Below are 21,497 nucleotides of genomic sequence, written 5' to 3' on the forward strand. Positions count from 1 at the left end.
TCAGTCAATGGCTCTAAGTGAACTTGGAGCATGAGTGCAGAGTGTGAAAAAATGACTTCTCAGATAGCTGAGTCAACTGTGCTTGGCAGGCATCTAGACAAGAACCAATCAGGCCAATTCTAACCAGTAATTTTCACACTACATGATTTTCACCAGTGAAGGCAGAAACATCTACAGCAGCAAGTTCCTCAGGCTGTATTTTCACCTCTCTTTCATTGTCAGGGATCCCTCCAGGTGAAAGACTGTGTAATTTGTGATGCTCGCCCAAAGTCAACCGTGACGTGTTGGCACCACTATGTTGACAAGTAAACAGATTGTAAGGAAAAATGTCAGGTAGTGTGAGTAGTACTGGGATTTCTAAAGAACAGCATCCACTTGGACTTCCTGGCCAAAGTATATTCTGCCCCACAATTATAAGCAATTTGAACATAAACCTGCTTAAGTAAGTTACATAGTATTTTTATTTTCCAGGACACATCTGATCAGCATTACACACTCACATGCTGCCCCATTTGGATGAGATGCAGACATTAGGATGGAAAGAGCAGGTTAATGTTTGCTTCCTAGCATTTGGGTTTTTATTTGGTATGACCTCATTTTTGGTTAAATTCTCAATCTATTTTCAAATGTAAAGATGCAGTAAATGCAGATACTAAGTCTGGCACAACTTCGATCAATAATATAGCACTGAGATATAGCAGTCTGTGGCAGAGGCAAGGTGGTTTGTACCACGGCATCTATCTAGATCTATTATAATTTCTCTGCTCTAGTCTTCCAGCATCATTTCATCTCAGAACTTCTTGGCCGTTAAAGACACAAAGTTTTTTCTGCAAACCGAAATATCACTTTGGTGTAATTTTACTGAAATATGGTGTTGACAAGATGTGAAAAGACATTTCATCTTTGCCGTTTTAGACGTGTCTCAAAGTGAAGGCTGCATACAAGGTAGGAGAGACCTACTAGAGGTGCTCTGAGCAGGATGTAAGCAACACAACGTGACTATTTTTGTGTTTAAAAAATATTAATTCAAATTTTATCTTATATTACAAAGTCTTGCACAACGGAATTTCACCATTCACAGCTATTTATGTTCTTCAGTTTTGCACTGCATGTGGAGGATTGTGGGTGAGTGGATGTCTTGACGGATACATTAGCCGTTCATTTTTCAGAAATGAAGGACACATTTCTCAGCCACTTTTGAAGGATCCTACAAAATGGGACAGCCTTCTGTAAGGTAACTGCCAGGAAATGCAGCCTTCCTCGGCTACATCTTTGACTTTGAGACATGGCTATAGACTTCACAGTCCAAACAATATTTTGTGTCGCTTTAAAGATTTGTTAACAGTCACACATGAATTCTACTCATGTAAAGTAACTGAATTTAAATGACTGTAAATATAAAACTGTAAACTCCAAATCAATCACAATCACATTTTTTTTAAAATAAATGTATAGAGAACGTAAAACTTGGTACATTCACACATACAGCATATTTGCTGGCACCCTGGGCAGACTACGCTGGACAGTGATCACGGGAGACGTACAGATAAATCAACAAGCATCCAACTAACAACAGCAATTACCCTCAAAAACCTCTGTAACAGTGGTCTCTGACTCTGCTCCTGGAATTCTACCTTCCTGCAGACTTAAGCTCCAGGCCTCATCAACCCCACCTGATCCATGTAATAACTGTCTTTAGAAGCCCTTGTTTAGCTGAAGGAGATATAGATTAATCACATGATTTTCATGTTCAAGTTCACATGAACTGTGTAATATTACTGAATTATTGAAAGTAATAAATACATTCTGATCAGGCTTATTTTATCCACGTATACAGCTATACATATGTTATACTAACAATAGCTAGACTGAGGTTTTCAGATGTTTATGTTCTGCTTATTAAAGATACACATAGAATTAAATTCAAAAATCCAGTAAGTGTCCCAAAATAATCTGAAAACCCAGGACAGCCGACAGTGTGGGTGGAGGTCAAGCAGCGACAAGAAACAAGCAAAACTGCACTCTAAAAAGCTGCTAGCGATTAGCAGATAACATGGTTCAACCTCATTCTTGTCTTTCTGCGACTTGCCAAATGTCTCTTTGTGGAGCTCATTCATTGACATAAGCCGGAAGTGGAGGGGGCCGCAAGCACACACAAATGTAGGGTAATTCCTAAGACTCCTTAGAGGAGATTATCCAATTTGAGGTCTACCTCTTCAGCTGGTGGCAAAACGATACAGCAATGAAGCAAGCCATTCGGTCCAAGAAGCAGGGGGTACTATAGGGTACTAAAGACTCCTTTGGGACCAGTGTCAATTACCGCTTAATGGACAGATTTTTCAGTAGCTACAATAAAACTCTACATTATGATTTTATTAGCCATTAAGCACTAGTTACTACAAGCCAAACCTTCACCCTTGAAAAATTTATGAGTGCCAGCAGACCTTTCCATACTTACTCTAGCCGCTGAATCACTCTTTGACTGTATTCTACAGTGGACGCTTGATGATTTTTCCAAAGGAAACGTGCTAGAGGGATGAGGAATGTCCCATGCAAATACAGACTGGGACCAACTCATTGAGTGGCGAACAGACTCCAGGTGAACCGCTACTTGATGTTTCATCACGTTCATTTAACAGCGGAAAGAAAATAGCACGTAAGGGTGCTATAAAACAGACTGTTGATCTGCATTACGATTTCTGTTTTTCATGCCCGAAATTGAGGCAGAAAAGCAGACTTTCCGAAAGGATGTTCCATGTTTTAATGCTGCAGGTCTTTGTAAATAATTGCACTACATCATAGGACACAAAAGCAGAATTGAGTTGGCGCAAGCTGCCTAATCATGTTTGCTTAAAAAATATTTTTTTTTTAAAAAAAAAGGACAAAAAGAACTCGTTAAAGAAGAACATTTTAAAGTATGTCCTGTCAAATGCACTATACATCATGGCTGGATGTTTCATCACCTCTTTTTCAACAGCTTCCTCTCATAAACAGAAATGTTTGCATTTTTCAGGCACCTGGACGGCTTTCATTTTTAATGCTTTTGTTTGTTTGTGCTGTGACTTTCAGCCCGTGGCACTTGAATGCAATTAGAGATTCATAATGAGTGCATTACCAAACACGCCAAGCAGGCCTAAAAGCTTCTCTCAGAACGAAAAAAAAAAAATGAGCGAGAGAGAGCAACAAACAGAGAGAAGGAGAAAACTGCACCAGTCTGTTTACGGTATCCGTCTCTCCCTCTCGTGTTGATGGTAGCTGTGTCAGAGTATTAATTACTTCAATATGGGACTTAATTTGGGAGAATTAAATGTAATACAGTGAAAAATCGAGGGATTTGAGGAGCTGCATGCTTAATATTAATGGGGCTTTGCGGTGCGGGCTTAGTGCAGCATTACCAGAAGATCAAAAGAGAAGCTGGGAATATCACATCCAATCCTTCTCCTGTCCCTTTGATTCCATTCTGTTTGATTACGTTCCGCTAGGCTGTATCCCATCTTCCGTCCTGTTACGTTGGATTCTTCTCCACTGCACACTTTCGGCTTCCTCAGTTTTGATTCTGTTCTTTCGTGTTCCCTCCCTCGGTTTGATTCTCAGCTTTTATTCTATTGCGGTCTGACGGTGTGTCTCACTTTGCTGCCACTGTGGCTGAGATCTAGGTCTGTGAAGCTGACAAGAAAGAGGTGTGAAAAGCAGCAGGCTGAGCAACAGACAACCAGACGCAGTCAAAAGTTTGGACACAACTCATAAGCCGGCTGTATATTTTAAATAAAATAAATTTCATCTGTTTGGCCAAAACAATGTGATAGTTTGAATATTTGTTAGTGTGGTGGGCGGCAGCTGCTAAACAGAACTAATCACTGTGTATTTTGGTGCTGAGACCTGCCCCTGACTGTGATTGGTCCACATGTCACTTGGTTGCCTGCGTCACTGTGTGGAACAGGCCTCTAGCAGTGCAGAGTTTCAAAACGAACTACACAGTTATTTTTAGATATGCTAACAACATGCTTGGAGGGTAGTTTGATTTTTTGGAAACACCGTACAGTAGGTCATGTTTATACAATTACATGAGCTTTTCATGATAGCTAACATGAACCTACATAAACATTTATAAAAGCAGTTGTCATAAAGGCTGCTTTTATCAACATTAATGTCAGGTTGACATAACACCTATGTCTGGGGTCGGCAACCCAAATGTTAAGAGGAGCCATTTTGTCCTTTCAACAAAAATCAAACCACCTTGTGAGCCATAACATTTTATATTCATTCCATCTGGGCTTTAAATATGTCTCATTATGTTCTGATGTCCTAGTATATTCTTGTAAAATATCTCTTGACGCTCGATTTTTTACGAGGCTGAAGTCAGCTTCTCATTTGCCAGCTTCTTGTTAGAATTTTCCTGTTCCACCTTAAATGTAGAATGTAACAGAATGTAACTGCTGCACCATTTAACAGGTTTTTGCTGACGTTAGTTTGTGGTGACATAACGCTTTCTGGGGTGGAATGACATAGCACATAGCATGCAAACTGTCATGTAGCCTTATGAAGTGTTTTTTTTCTAGCTTTGCAAACTCAAGCAGCTTTCTTAGAAACCACTTGTGATGCTTTACCAACAGGCCTGAAGAAGATTGGCATATGCTGCGACTGCTCAGTACAACTTGCAAAAACCATTTTTAAATCAACTTCAGTATTTATATTTGTTTTATAGACAAACTTCAAGGATACAGCATAAACCTTTATGAACAAAAGCCTTTATCGGGTGTCTCCAAACCTTTGACTGGTGCTGTAGTATTTGATGCCTCAGTGAGATTGGGGGTCTTAGGGGGTTTCCACACACAAGCCTGTGCACCGTGCCACAGCCCTCACAGCCCTCACACATAAAGGCCAGCCTGGGAGAACATGGACAAGTTGAAAAGTGAACAGGAGAAGGCCTGCTATTCTGAGCAGCTAATTAGCGTTCCCTGCCAGCCTGTAGCCTAATCTGACCTGACCAGGCTTATCTCCCACTGCATTTTCAGACTCCATTATTTTCCCCTTTTTCCCAAGGACCGATACCCAGACTCTTACGCTTTCTCAATGGCCTCTGGCCCACTCTGTCTCTCCGTCTGTCTGTCTCTCTTTCTTTCGCTATCTCTAACACACACACACACACTCCCTCACTGTCTGTCCATCTCCATGTCTCTCTCTCTCTCCTCCTCTCCATTCTGCACGGCTCTTTCAGTAACCAGTCTGCCATTCAGCCATTCAAGAGGTGATAAAGTTGTAGAGAGAAGCTCTCCTATATAAATAAAGCTGCCACACTGTACAAACAAGCAATACTGAACCAAGAAATGGATAAAGATTGACCAGGAGTGTAACAAAGTCTATGCAGTATAATGTAATCACGTTGCTATTATTACAACCCCAATTCCAAAAAAGTTGGGACGCTGTGTAAAATGTAAATAAAAACAAAATGCAATGATTTGCAAATCTCATAGACCCATATTTTATGCACAATAGAACACAGACTGCATATCAGGTGTTGAAAGTGAGACATTTTAACATTTCATGAAAAACATTAACTCATTTACAGGACACTTTTCCACTTCGCCTCAGTCCATCTTAAGTGAGCTTTGGCCCAGAGAAGTTGGCAGCGTTTCTGGATCCTGCTCATATGTGGTTTGCTCAGCAAGCTGTGCTCACAGACAATGATTTCTGGAAGTGTTCCTGAGCCCATGCAGTGATCTCCAGTACAGAATCATGCCTGTTTTCAATGCAGTGCCACCTGAGGACAAGCATCCAATATTAACCGTTGGCCTTCATCGCTGGTCTCTTGCGTACAGGGATTTCTCCAGATTCTCTGAATCTTTCGATGATATTATGTACTGTAGAGGGTAGGATATCCAAAGTCTTTGTAATTTTACTTTGAGAAACACTTTTTTTGCATGTTGGTGAACCTCTGCCCATCTTCGCTTCTGAGACTCTCCTTCTCTAAAATGCTATTTTTGTACCCAGTCATGTGAGTTATTTGGCAAATTGCTCCTCTAGTTCTTTTATATTAGTACCACTTACTTTTCTAACCTTTTGTTGCCCCGTCCCAACTTTTTTGAGATGCGTTGCTGCCATCAAGCTCTAAATGAGTTAATGTTGTTAATTGTCTCGCTTTCAACATCTGATATATGTTCTATGTTCTCTTTTGAATAGTATAGTGAATATTGTGAAAATATGGATCTATGAGATTTGCAAATCATTGCATTCTGTTTTTATTTATATTTATTTGCATTTTACACAGCATCCCAACTTTTTTGGAATTGGGGTTGTAAATCATCAGGTAACTATCTAACATTTACAATAAATTTTCTACTAACAGTTTCTACACTAAAACTGACAAAAACACAGGGCTGAGTAATTCCTAATGTATAAGATATAAGTTTACTGGCTATTTAGGGATTAAACCTGCAAAATCCAATTTAAAAAAAGTTAACACTTTTCAACAGACAGTCTCAGGTCATGTCTCTTCAGTCACCTTAAGCCCCTCACTTCTTGCTGTTTCACCAAAGTGGCATGCACTTTTCTTCTTATTAAAGGACCCTGAAAAGCACACAATTCACCAACCATCCATAATATAAGATGTTGCGCATGTATGACTCATATATGTCATATAAGTGCAGAGCTGCAGCTCTTTGCCACCGGCAGCTGTGTATGGAGATAATGTCTCCGTTATCATATGTGCCCCCAACACACTGACCTCATCTCATGACGGTAATGATGATACACTGTAGTCATCTGCCATTAAGGATCCATCACTGCCTTCACAGTCCTGGCTCTAGGCAGTAATGGCTACGGATCCATCATACGTGCAACAGGAAATTCATCTCTGCCATTTTGGCAGTAATAAGGACAGATTCCATGACATTTATGCCATGGACACAGCTGTTTTATCTGCATTTGAGTGTTCTGGATTCATCTGTGTTAAATAACCACAAGGGAAATGTGATATTTTATCATTATTGTGATAAATTACATCACAAAACACTTTTCTAAGCATAGCTCTGGGCTATGAGTATTGTCAGTATTCTAGAGTATACAACTGCATGTATCATAAAAATACATATTAAGATCCACTATAGAGAATATTTTCGCTGTCGGAACAGTCGGTGTGTTGCGCTGGTATGAGTGGATCAGACACAGCCATGCTGCTGGAGTTTTTAAACACACAGTGTCACTGCTGGACTGAGAATAGTCCACCAACCAAAAATATCCAGCCAACAGCGTCCTGTGACCACTGATGAAGAACAAGAGGATGACCAACACAAACTGTGCAGCAACAGAAGAGCTACTGTCTCTGATCTACAAAGTGGACCAACAAGGTCCGAGTGTCTAATAGAGTGGACAGTGAGTGGACACAGTATTTAAAAACTCCAGCAGCACTGCTGTGTCTGATCCACTCGTACCAGCACAACACACACTAACATGCTGAGAATGATCCACCAGCCAAATAATACCTGCTCTGTGGTGGTCCTGTGGGGGGTCCTTACCATTGAAGAACAGGGTAACAAAGTATGCAGAGAAACAGATGGACTACAGTCTGTAACTGTAGATCTACAAAGTGCATCTATATATTGTGCCATTTTGGCACTAACAGGGACAGATGCCATCCCACAAAGATGGAGACTTGAGTCAGCAACTCAAACTCAAGTCACACTTGAGTTGGATGTAGACTGCAACTCAACTCGGAATGTCAAGTCAAGTCAACGTTTATTTATATAGCGCTTTTTACAATAGGTGTTGTCCAAGCCCCCATGAGTGTCGCCAATGGTGACAGTGGCAAGTAAAAACTCCCTAAGAGTAAGAGGAAGAAACCTTGAGAGGAACCAAGACTCAAAAGGGCAACCCATCCTCCTCTGGTCGACACCGGATAGCAAAGAGCATTAGGAATGTAAGCCTAGGTTCTTCAGTTCCAGTCCTGAAGGGCTGATGTTAGCCACAGTTAGGTGATTTCCCTGCTCAAAAAACACCTGGTTCAACTTACCTGTTAATTGCCAGGCTTACTAAGTGTGTTTGAGTAGGGAAATTAACAGATTGTGCTGGACACCAACCCTCCAAGACGGGAAATGAAAAACCTTGCTCTTGAAACGCTGGAAAATAGCTGGTAAATAAACCGTAAGAGGTGCTACTTTGCCTGTCAATTCTGTCTTGCGCAGTCATTTACTGTGATGCCATCCTCTTGCAGCTCACAGTGCTGTTAGGTCTGATATGGCTCCAATATTGAGGCTTTTATTGTTACCTTTGGTTAGAAAGGCCTTCAATCTGGTGGAGAAAACTGAAGTGCTAGATGCATTAAATGTGGCGAAAAAGGTACAGATCACTTCTAAGTGATCTTGAGTTGATATGATTTCATTGTTGTTCATGTAGATAAGGATGTAAAAGTAAAAGGAACTGGCCAAGACTGACTCAGGAGGACTATCCCAGACAGATGGCTACAGGAAGTCGCAATGTAAGACTGTACACTGTACTTTGTTCATTGCAGTGCATTATATAGCACACTTAACTGCATAACTAATAACTTATTACTCAATTCAGACTCGCACCTCAGAGAATTAAGACTCGACCCAGACTCGCATAAAGTGTCTAGTGAACATGTATGTTCACTGTGCATCCAAGAAAAAGTCATAATCACAGTTCCGTTATCTGCGTTTAAGATTCTAGATTCAAATGAACCACACACTTTGTTAAGTCACTTTTTGGGGGATGCTGTGGTGGACTTTCCGTAGCTCGCCAAGTGTCCATTAGGGCTCTTGCCATGCCACTGTCTTTGCCCTTTTCACAGGCCACTGCTCACTATGAGCCCACATCCATCACCCACAGGACCACAAATCCCCATCCTCCATTATGGCTCTAAGTGGGACAGTTTCCCAGCCGCCCCTTTAGAGCCCTTCAAACCACCGGCATCAATCACAAGGGCTGCCGGCCCTTCATCCATGAGATAGCACATCAGTCACGGCCTGAGAGATAGCAGACACGCTGACGGAGCTGCAAGACATAAGCCGCTGGATCCCGGCATGCGAGGAACCCTGCTGGCTTTTACTTTGCGATATACACGCATGCTTTTACACGCATGAAAATACCCACACACATACATACACAAGGCCTCAAGGCCTTAAAATCCGAAAAGCAAAACGCACAAGTGCATCCACAGCTGGGGAGCTTGACCATCTGGCCAAAACAGTTATTTTCTCAAACTTGGAGAGCAATTTAAAGAAATCACATAAGTGAAAACATGCTTAAATTTACATGATTCAAATGTGTACACTGTTTCCAAATGAAGAACATATATTACATCAAACCAGCTATTGTTAAAAGTAAGTCAGATGAGAGGTGGATAGCTGTGTTGATGTAATATTTTATCCATGTGGAACCAATATACATATCTAAATCAAACATTTTAAGGACATTTTCAGTGTCTGGTTAAAAAATAAGCTTGCATATATGTATGTAGACTCATTCATACCCCATCCACCTATATGCAAAAAGAAACCGTACTTACCAAAGTGTCTGTTTTTCCTTCACTTTCTACGCTTTTGTCCTGTCCCTCTTTCTACCTGCCCTGTTCAGCCTGCTGTCTGGCAAGTCATTCAGTAACATTCAGTGGAAGGATTCAGTGTTGCCTGTAATCCGAGCCTAAGCCGCGAAATCTGGCTGAGATGTATACAGCTTCTCCGCAGCAAACTGACCTGTTCCTAGACTCGCTTCGCAACCGATCAAAACGCCCTGCAGATTATCTCTTTTACGCTTGGGGAGAGAGGGGAAGAGACGGAGCGAAAACGAGTCTCAGAGAGCAGCGAGTGTATGGTCCCCATTTGAAATACCGTATGGGTAAGATGCTTCTTGGTGTGATGGTGTGTTCTGTAATCTGCCCAGAGCTTCCACTACTGTATTGTTATCTGAGGCTGAATGATGTCTGCAGTGCTGCTGACCTTACACTTTCTCTTGTAGTGCTGAAACACAAATTTGACACACATTATTATGACGGATGAATATATTATGATATCGTTTGAAAGTAGACACCATTACATATTGTTTTATTGTATAATATCATGATAATAGATATGCTACCCGTTGAATGTAAGAGAATTATTATCATTTCAAAATGACAAAAGAACGAGTTTTCTTTGTCTGTGACATGAAATGCTTAACAGGTTTATTTTGAGGAAAAAATATCAGTGTAAATATTTGCAGCAATATTTGTGCTACCTGAGGAATAATGCCATGTGTTTTATCTCTTGTTATGATGTCAGCACTTACATCTTTCAGGTTTATAAACCACATTTGGGCCAAAAGAGTTCAGTACGTGCTTCTAACAACAGTTTGGAAAAAAGACCCTGCTCTACATATGAAGGAGGACACTCTGGCTTTGTTCACACAGCAGGTAAAAGTGACCCAAATCCGATCTTTTTCTTTATATGTGACCCAGATGTGTCACCTGTGTGACAGTGTCAACAGCGAAAAAACACATTTAATCTGACATTCTCAATTCAATTTCAAGTATCCAATGTGCAGCAAAGGCACTCTGTCTGAACAGCCAGATCGGAATCCATGTGTCTTTTACATCAATCCAACTTGACATTTGTCATCATTTCGCAGTGCTAAGACTCATAAACATTTAGGCTGATGTTTCTGTATCTGTACCCAAAAAATTAGAAGGCACTTATCTCAACCGCTCGTAGGAGAACGAGGCTGTAGCTTCAAGGAAAAGTCTGAAAGCAAAGTTTAAAGATTCTGAGGACACGAACCAAAGAAGTGACCGTGTCTAAATAATGCGCCCTTTTTACTGTGAGCTCGAACACATTCTGGGTGATGAGCCCAGCTGTCAGTCAGTGAAGCTTCATAATCAGTCCTGTGACACTAGTGAAGGTGAAACCGAAAGCTCCGGGAGCGACTAGCGTTTGTGGGCAGTCAGGATTGTTTACCTCTGGATGAGCCGTCACGTGAAGCAACGTGAAGCACTGTTCTTTTGCGCATATGGGTCAGTTTGGGAGCTGATCTGTTCAGACTAATGTCACATATAGGTCACATTTAAAAGATATTGTGAACAGCCAAACAAAACAATCGGATTTTGTGAGAAAATCAGATTTGGGCCACTTTTACCTGTTGTGGGAACGTAGCCTTTGATGAGCATGGAGCTCAGTGCTGAAGCTAAAGGAATAGCACATAGTGTTTTGGTAAAAGTATTTTTTCCACTGAATCTGAAAGTAACAGTGAGAATTGCAGAAGTCCAGGTGTCCTCAAATGTTTAAACAGGCAGTGTAATACCATGAAAAATGGACAATTTCAACCATTCTTAGTTCTTGGCCTTCCACATGAAAGCGCTGACATTCTGGACCACTTGGATTAGGCCTGTTTAGTAGCTTACATTAGTGTCATAATACATAGGACACCAATAATATTAGTAATACCTATAAACATTGTGATATTCTTTCCACTTCACTCACCCTAAAAATGAAGCTAGGTGGGACCACCGCTATCATTTTGAGTAGATCCCGAGTGCAGTGCCAAAACTTTCTCTTTGTCCATCTCTGAGCTTAGAATTAGCCATGCCGTATATCTGTTATTCTGAAGCTACTGCTGGTCGTCAGCAGCTGCGTCTAAAATATAAACATAAACGTCACATGCAAAGTCTTACTGATCAGCTCTGTGGGCTTAGCTGGCCACTGAGCCATTCAGCGATGTTATGGGTCATCCAGCGGTTAATACGAAGATAAGGAGGATAAGAAGGATAAGAGAGATAGCTTACAATCAACAATTAGAACAACAAAAGAAAAAAAAAAACACCGGTTTAAAGTCTTTTCCTACCCAAATGCATTTAGACGAACAATGTCCCAAACATAAATATGGCACTAACATCTCCAGAGTTCTCCATCATCGCTATTAAAACGGGTGTGCCTGGATACGCAAAAGGATTTACAGCCTCTTTCTGACCTTTGGTGGAGTCTCTCTCTCTCTTTCTTTGCTCTGTCTTCCTCTTTTTCATGATCTGCAGCTTTCCATCTCCATCTTCCTCTGACCACCTATTTCATTCTTTCTCTCCCTGTGGACATAATAAAACTTTCTCTATGTCTCACACACCCACACACAAGCAGGACAATCCAATCCCGTGGCAATCCATCAGCTGATATTCCATGATCTACACCCATCTGCCTGCAGGGCAAGGCCTTCATCTGGAGCCTGGCTATCAGACAGTGCAGCTCCAGCCATGCTGAACTCAGAGCCCTGGGACACACGCACAGCTTCATCCCACAAAAGAACACACAGAGCTGGTCAGGCTCAGGGGATTTGGGGACACAAGCCTCAAAGCAGTTAAATGGAGACTATAAATTCAAATTACGGGGCAGTTATTAAACTGATCTGTCTCGCACTGCCCTGTTTTGAAACGTTGTGACTGAGCAAGAAATTGATGTTGAACAGAAAAACACCAAGATCTTCATTCACGCCCAGATTACAGACCTACGGTGCAGTAAAAGCATATGAAACATGTAGTGTTTAAAATTTCAGCAATTCAGATGTACACATCAGTTCAGGAACTATTGGTCAGGTTAGGTAAATATTGCATCAACACAGTTATTACTTCGAACAATGCTTTTGGCAAAAGATATGTTGGTGTAATACATCATGTGGAACCTGTATATACAGTTAAATCACTAAAATTACATTTTCTTCAGTGCCATAAATTTATGTGAATAAGCAACTGTTTTCTGGTAGAAAATTACCAGACAGACAAAAGTTTGGAATCATTTGTCATACTTATATGTCTAGACAACAGTAAACACTCTAGACCCTCATAAAGCATCAGTTTATTCACAACTTAAAGGATTCTGAGAACTCTATTAATATAGTGTAACTATCTATTTCTATTAGCTGTCACAAAATCTTGGCCTGCACCTTTTGGAACGACAGGCATTCTGGATGCTAATTCTCAATGCTGTACAGCTTTCTGAATTATTATGGAATCATCAAAACTTATAGATTCAGTGTCACCCTGTAACACTACGCTCAACGCTCACTACGTTCAACGCTCGTGAGTTGAGCTTTATCTACATATCATGCATTCTAATGCTATAATGAGCTACGACACATGCACCTAACAATACCCCCTTGGGGTAACAATTACACAACTCATAAAACTTCGGAAACCAAAGCGGAGAGGAAGCCAAAAGAGGCCTGAGTCAGGCATGATTAGTCTCGATCCCAGATTCCACTGATTGAACGCCGCATGATGTTGTGACCCCTGTTTATCGCTGCTCAGCTTGCAGAGGACACATAAAGTTCGATCTCATGCGCAATGAGGACAGCCTCCGGGACAATTCCAATTGATTTCCATTGCCACAGACTGTCGAGCTCCGGTTTAGAACTCGCCCTGACCTTGTAATGGCACAGCTTTGACCCTTTCCGCTTTTAGACCCGGAGTAGTATCTGTGGAGAGAGTCCTGATAAGAAGTGTGGTGCACCGTTCTGCAGCTCTTAATAGCAATCCAGCAATGAGCTATCTGGACTGCAGCCATGCATAACAGAGATATGAGCTTCTCGAGATATTCATCCAAAAAAACACACCCACACATATTAACATAACCCATAAATGCTTTGGATTCTTCCATTTAGATCACTAGTGCATCGTTTGCATGCAGTTATATGTGGACAGAGTCATTAAAAGGCCCTAAATAGTGCACTAGCGTTGACAGTGAGCTCTGCGTTATGTGCATCACAGCCATGCATGACACAGATATGACCCCTTAACAGACATCCATGCAATGTTTCACATATTAGGGCTGCACTGTATGGACAAATATAGTATAAAAACTATAATATACAGACCATCAAAATAGTGTTACCAGTATCAGCTCCTGCCTCTAATCACTCACAGTATTTTTACGGTATGTTGTGATCGTCTTGGCCAATCATGTCAAAATCACCTTGTAATCCAACATAAACATTGCGGATCAATAATATCACTATTATCTTACCAATGTGTCCCTAATGTATAGTTTTACAAAGATTCTTTATTTTTTGCTTGCGCAATGTTGCCCACATCTGTTGCTCACAGAGATGGCGAAGAAGGGAATTTGATTTTACTCAACAGTAACGCTGTGGGTGGGATGTTGAAGGCTGGACCACATGTTGAGTAAAATCGAATTTCTGTGCGGAACAGATGCGGGCAACATTGCGCAAGCAAAAAATAAAGAATGAAAAAAAAATTACTGTGAGGTGAGGAAAGGGTAAGATTGAACAGCGTGGCTGTTTGGCAAAAATACAACTCCCTCAGTAACGTAATTTCATTGACTCTTGCACACATAGCCAGAGATGACGGCCGGTGTGTAGATTTTCGAGTCTTAGTTTAAAATCATTGTCCACTATAGCCAAACAAACATGCAGCTCGCAACCTGCCCAACATATTGAGGCTATCCGGTGAGAATGCAGTGTTCAGTCTCAAGCTTCTTTCTTCTTTGTTTGGTCACAATCTGGCATGTGTAAATCCATTTAGGCTGTTCTTGCACTGCACTGTCTATGATGTGGATTTATCCATTACCTTCAGAATGATATCCTGAGTACTAATTACTAAGACTACAGACATAGGGAAACATGCTGAAGACTTGATGAAGACCTTACGGTAACAGAACAACAAGGTATTCAAAAAATTAATAAAGGGATAAACATTACATGGGATTTGATGCAAGCTAAGTGCAGGTGCTTAAAGCCTTGTTTACTATTAAACACAACAGGTATTGGCCCTAAAAATTCAAATAAGTCAATTCCTAATGGGCTCATTGCATATTGCAGCAATGAGTACGGCAAATACCCAATAGCAATTAGCAAATCATTAATTATGCAGCCCTAACAGATGCATGCATTAATATAGTCAACACATATTTTCTTCCATTTTTATTTTGATGCCACAAATATAACTAAAGAATTCCTTTCGCAGAATTCAGAGCGCCTATTTATACAAGCCCTCATAGTGGCCACTCGACTGACCAGAAGTCATTAGCTCAGCCCAACAAACTATAACCTCAACTCTGTCAAGGCTGACCAACACCACAGAGGCCTGCTGTGAGCAGATGATGAAGAACACCCATTAACATTCTGCAGGGCAATTTCTCAAAAGCTTCACGGCCTTGAGATCCTAACTGTTACAGAGAGGCTTCAGACGATCTTTGTGCTTCAGCGCCTCCGGGGCACTCAGACAGTCTTAAAGGAGTCATTCAGGAGGCAACAATGGTTGTTAAATGTTTACCGCCAAGTCAATCTTTAGGCTGCAGTTTCGGTTACACAACACTCGAATTTAAGAATAGAGTATGCTACGCATATTCAGTTACATACTGTCACTGTTTTTTAAATTCCCTTCATTTGTGCATGCATAATGTTCTGTTATGGATTGTGAAATCAGTCCTTGGCATCTACTGAATTGAAGCATAATCTGTGTATGGGCCAACAGGCTTACCAAGAGACAAAAAAGACCAACAAACTACAGCTGCACTGCAATTCTGCTCAAGGTTGAGAACAAAAGAGAATGCTTTCATAAAGCAAGCGCCAACTTTTCTTCGGTTATTCCTTTTCGGAGAGCTACTCTGACTCTTAGAGGCCCCATATAACAAAACATCAAATTTTCATTTTTTTTTAAATAAAAGAGTTTGGCGTAGCACGTAAGCACTGTTAAAGTTTCAAAACGTACCACTCACTCCCCACAGTCCATCTATGGAAACTAGGCTTCGGCTTGTTTTTGATTTATTTTTGTTACTACACAAAAAAGCAACACATTCAAACATATCCACACATTCAGACTGCAACAGTTTAGGCTTACCCAGTCATGCTGAGGCTCTTACGTAGTGTTTCTGAATGAAGCACAACACAGAGCACCCAATAACAACAGAGCACATTTACATATATCAATCTCCAGTGATAAAAACAGCCTGTTTAATTCTAAAGAGTAAAGAAGGGTCATGTAAAAATGAATTGTGACTGTTTTTGGTACATTAAATCAAACAAATGTCCTAAGTGGAGCTCCAGGCTCTTTACTTTTTAATAAATAATATGGTTACTTAAGAAAAAGACTATTATTATTATTATTATTATTATTATTATTACTTAAGTATCTTGTTCTTTGATTTTTCTATGCAGCACAGCAAGAGGTGAGAAGATTTCAGAGGGAGATCTATTTGTGCCCAAAACACCCAAAAAAAAAACCCGCTGGACAGATGTACTCGTCCAGCAGTTCATTATGTACCCGTGTCCTAGCACTTCATTATGTAAACAGTGCTCTGGCATACATTTGCAACATGAGAGAGAGAGAGAGCCAGAGAGACAGGGAGTCAGAGAGTCTGCACGCATCAGCGCTCTGATTAAAAAACTGTGAGGTGAAGCATTAACAGAGTCTAATTACATTTCAGACAACATTTTAACGCACACACATGCACACAGAGAGCGAAAGAGATCAGTCACAGACAGACAGAGGCACTGGGGATGGAGTGGAGAAAATAAAGAAAGAATGAAGACATGTTCAGAGGACTCGTGACCGCTTGACATTTCTGAGACGCCTCAGCGGAAAGCAGCGGAAATAAAGCAAGGTTTCAGCGTGAGCATGAACACGCTGTACACCCAAGAGGTGCTCCGGCAGCACGAAACTGTAACAACTACAAATTTAACCCCTTGATACTCAGGCTTATTCTTCAGCTATTAGTCTATAGTAAGGAGTACAGATCATGCAAACTGCTATTAAAGTAATACGCAAGTTATACAGCTATGAGAGTGAGGAGCTGAACTGGGGCTCTTTGTGTTTAAGGGACCTGAAAGTGTTAACACACCCCAAACCCAACCCAAGAATATTTTGCCTTGGCCCTTGAATCCGAACCCAGTTGCGGCCCAATAAAATACTCTCCCAGCTTCACCACAAACAAACAGAAACCGAATAAAATTCCTCATTCCTAACAAGAGCCTCACTAGCTTTGTTCCAAAAGCTAGGTGGGTCCTCAGTAGCGCTATTCTTTGAATGCTCCTCGTTCGTGTTACATCGCACAAAAGGATTGGTCTACCCAGTCGGCTTCGTCTGGGCATCCGAATGGAAAAACTACTGGCCTTTTGGACCTCGCTACCAACAACAGTGCCAGATTTAAAACTGTTCACCACTTCTAGGCTTATTCATCAGTAATTAATCTTAAGTCTTAACCTTCTAATGTAGCCCTAACACCTTGCCCTACCCCTCTATCTCAACTAAAATTGGGACACGGGTAAGGGGTAAAATAGGATTGGGCCTTTTTATTATCCAGTAACTACTATAAATTACACAGTAACTGCAGGGAAGCTACTGAGTAAGGTCTGAAGTTGCCGGAGCACAGAATGAGTCTCAAAAAAAGGCCAAAACTGTTAAAGGTAGAAGACGGAGCAATGAGAAAGTTAAGGTGAAATCTGAACCTGACACTGGACCATCAGAAATGGTGTCTGAACCCGACCAAATCCCAAGTCAGGTTCAGACAAATATTTCAAGCTCTAATAACAATTGCATAACAGCATAGGAAACAGCATAAACATCATCAAATGACTCTATTCTCTCTGTCCCTGTCTTCAGCAACATGTTCGAGAATGGGGGCAGAAATGGAAGGTTTAGCGAAAGCTAATGCTATGATAGTCATTCATTACTCCTGACCAATCACAGGCCTACACCTGTCTTTAAAAAGAAGCGACCTTACGTACCTATTCTGATTTTAAGGTCTTACATTTTGCCGTTCCCCTCCTTCCTTCCCACCACCACAAATTGGGTCCTTATTTGGTTGTCTAGGGGTTTAGGCTCCGCCCCTGCCGTCCCTATCAGGCAGGATCAGTAAGGGTCTTGGTGCTCCAAGACCTGGACCAAGGACAGGGCCTATGCCAAGGACTCTTTAATTTCTACTGAACTGTTATCTTTCAAATTCCACTGAGGATATAAAATATCTTCTTCTCATATACCTTCTTCACTGCTGAGTCTTTCTGGCAGAATATTCACAACTTCTACACTTGCAGTGGTCCTGCGGTTCATCAGACAGGATGTCAAACTCTGTGAAAGGGCTTCAAAACAGCGGTTACCTTACATAAGAGGGGCCACTTCTGCTTGTCATCTCCGAACGTCCATTTCTTCAAGGCTACTTTGCAACACAGTCCTAGAGGAATGGCTGCTGTTTTGTTAAATCACTTGAAATTTGCTCTCATTTTCCACACAAGCACTTTAGATCTAATAATTTGGTTTCAAACCATCTTTTGCCAAGAGACGAAAACAAGAAATGGCACAGTGCCATTTTTTATTTTCTGATATCTTGAGATCACATTTCTTTAAAAATGACTGAACTTTAAAATGAACTGTTTAACTGACTTAACAACAGCATTTAAAAGTAGGCTATCAGACTCAAACTCGCTCATGCAATCACTTTACTAATCTCACAGGAGAAATAGTATACAATATCACACAGTGTGAATGTGTGGTGTTTCAGCACAGACGTGTTACAGAATTGGATTCATTCTTTTTTTCTTCCGAAATCCAACCCAATACTTTCTACTGATATTGCCATGATACTGATACCCATCAATACCTACACGCAATGTCTATAGGGCGTTGAAAAAGTGGAATTTTCAAATTGTAAGAGCTCACCGACAAGTTTTAAGTTGGGATCTTTTTCCCTAAGAAGCCAAGCTTATGAACTGTGTAGAGTTTGACAAATCAGAGCCACTGAACACAACAACACAAGCTAACTGGCCATCCGGGCACACTACCAGCATAGCAAGCATATCTCAGTCCACTGCCTTGATAAGGTCGGCACGCCGCTGACTGTTTGCCACTGCTGGTCCACCCTCGGACCACCCAGACTACTGTCCTCCATACAGCTCTAGTTTTTATTCTCCTCAAAAAGATTTTAAATGCACACAGCCTTTTATTTTAGACAAATATTACAAACAACTGAAAGAAAAAAATGACTAGGCCTAATATAAAATGATGAATGAAATTTTGTCTAACCCTCTGCTTAACCAGTGGTGGGCCGCCCAGAAAACGCTGAACAAAACACCAGCGAACCACCAGCTTTGCCAACAGCTGTCCAACAGTGGCCCACTATCCTCTTGCTATCAGGGTACATTTAGTGCTTGAGCCTGAACCCTAAAAAAGCTGGTTTACTTGGCCAAAAAACAGGCCTGGACTACAATTTATAGACAATAATCACAACTGAAATCACAGTACAAAAATATCGCAACTCGTTATCCAAAATAACATATTCACAAATCGTCCAGCCCTACATGTCCAGCAAAAAGAAAAGAGACACACACCCCTTATGAGACCTGGGCTTACACTCACAAAGCTCCTCAGCATAGGAGTGCTGACCCAGGATTAGAGTCCTCTCTTATTTACTACACTTTAGGGACAGATCCTGGACCAGCTCTCCTACTCCGAGAGGCTTCTGAATATGGGCCCAGGTGGCCAAATTCAGGTCCTGGGTGGTCACAGCACTGCAAACAGCAGTTTTTCCCTCCTCTAAAATGCGAATTGAACTCGTGAAGGCATTGCTGAGCTGAAGCAGGTGTTTTAGATGAGGTTTGGCTGCTCTACTCTAGCGCTGTGGCCCTGAAGCCTCATAAGAGCAGGCAGCACTAACTGGATCAGTGCAGCTGACTGTCTGGGTATGTGAGGAACCCAAAGGTGAAGTGCCTTCAAACGGACAAGTGTCCTCCTTCTTTAGTGGAGGTTACTTTATAGTGGGCTTATCATCTAATAACCGCAGCAGTTCAGTCGGACGAGCCTGCTGTCCGAATTTATTAGGAAATGTTTTGCTAGCAGTCTCGCCCCACAGCTACATCCATATCTATACAGCCGTTAGCGTAAATGAACTCGTTCTTTTTGAGGAGGGAGGGGGTGAGAAGAGAGAAACCGTGTTTCTTGTCTTTTTTCACTCCTTCCTACATGAATTAGAGGACATTTCTGACAGGAATGTGTACCTCAGCTCACTAAAAACGGCCGAACTGTCTTTAACGCTTGCTTTACCTGAGGTAACGATACGTTAACGGCTCCTCGGTCAAGACTTTTCGGGCTGCCTCAAAAAACAAACAGGGCGGGGGGTGAAGCTGAGACACAGGGGATGTTTTGGTTGATGGTTCTCTCCGGCGTGTCTCCTCATGCGCCGTGTCGCCCGTTTCTGTGGTGAGGAAGACGCTGCCGTTGCCGTTATCTCCTCACGTCTCTCCTCGGCAGTGCCGCAGAGTCTGCGCGTCCCGTATGTGTACCGCTGCACACGGTGGTACACCCCCCCGCCCCCAGACCGGGGATGGATTCTCTTTTTTCCCGCCGAAAACACGCGCGGCGCGAGCGTCTCTCGCCACAGAAGGAGCGCGCCAAACCAGGTCGAGGCGAGGTGTCGTCCTCTCGCTTGGTTTGGGATGGAGGGCAGGCTGAGGAGGTGCGGAGAGCCGTGTGTGATTCCCTCTCCGCGGTCACACACACACTGTCTGACATGCCCGCGGCTCGCAGGCGCTTTCCACACACACACACACACACGCACACGCACACTCACACCACACACACGGCACTGCCTACAGTTCTTAAAGAGACACGGCACCACAGCGGCCTCTCTTGTAGACTTGTAGGCAGGATTGGGATGTAAAGCATTACAAGTATTGGGAAAAATGTATTTCAGAATATTTAGAAATCAATATCTGTATTCAGTCCAGGTTACGTTCTGTAGGCAGTATTCAGAACACAGTTCTGAATACACACCATCAATGTTTGTTTATTAACTACTTTATAATAATGCACGACATATTCTAAAGACGTTTTACAAACAGAATAGTTTCTGCTGAAGCCTGAGTAGACTGATAAATCAATGAGTGCGTTTACATGCACTGAATAATTTGATAACTGCAGGAAATCAGATTTTGTCAGTAATCTGATCAATGCGTTAACATGCACTTGGGTAATCAGATAAAGGAAAATTTTACATGAGTCAGGGAAAAGTGGTATTTCTGCTTCGCAACCAGCCAATAAATTCACAGAAGAAAACGTGACGTAGATGTAGGGCAAAACTCAAACTTCATGCCATGGCTTTTTTAAAAACATTGAGTCACTTTAACTGAAAATAAGAAAATACATCATCTAGAATATGAAGAATATTGAAATCCTTCGTTTCGTCAAGCATGTACTTTTCAGCAGGTTTCAGCATCGCTACAAAAGTGTTGTGTTGCCGTCTCATGGGTGCTGTATTAAATGCTGCTTGCTTATTTCCGGTACCGCAGTCTGTTTTCGCACATGTGCTGACAGACAGAAATCCGAAAGAAATCAAAGTAAGGGTATACATGCAGTAATCCGATTACTGACCTAAAATCCAGCTCTTTTCATCAGATTTCTTAGTCAGATTTCTACACCTTACTCTGATCTAAGAAATCGGAGTATGATGTTTACATGACCATTTTAATAATTAGATAACTGCAGAAATCTGATTGTGATCAGTTTATTAAATGAATGT

At 41.5% G+C, this 21,497-nt stretch overlaps 1 protein-coding gene across 1 annotated transcript in view; it reads right to left on the reverse strand.

Annotated features, from left to right (window-relative positions):
- Positions 1 to 20,511, reverse strand: part of wscd2 (WSC domain containing 2) — a 103,239-nt gene extending 82,728 nt beyond the window's left edge. Inside the window, exon 1 of the mRNA XM_036598761.1 lies at positions 20,024 to 20,511. The gene's annotated coding sequence lies outside the window, so the exon portion shown is untranslated. The remainder of the gene's footprint in view (positions 1 to 20,023) is intronic.
- Positions 20,512 to 21,497: the final 986 nt, after the last annotated feature.

The sequence above is a fragment of the Colossoma macropomum genome, unplaced genomic scaffold (assembly GCF_904425465.1).
Source record: "Colossoma macropomum unplaced genomic scaffold, Colossoma_macropomum, whole genome shotgun sequence".
Classification (NCBI taxonomy): domain Eukaryota; kingdom Metazoa; phylum Chordata; class Actinopteri; order Characiformes; family Serrasalmidae; genus Colossoma; species Colossoma macropomum.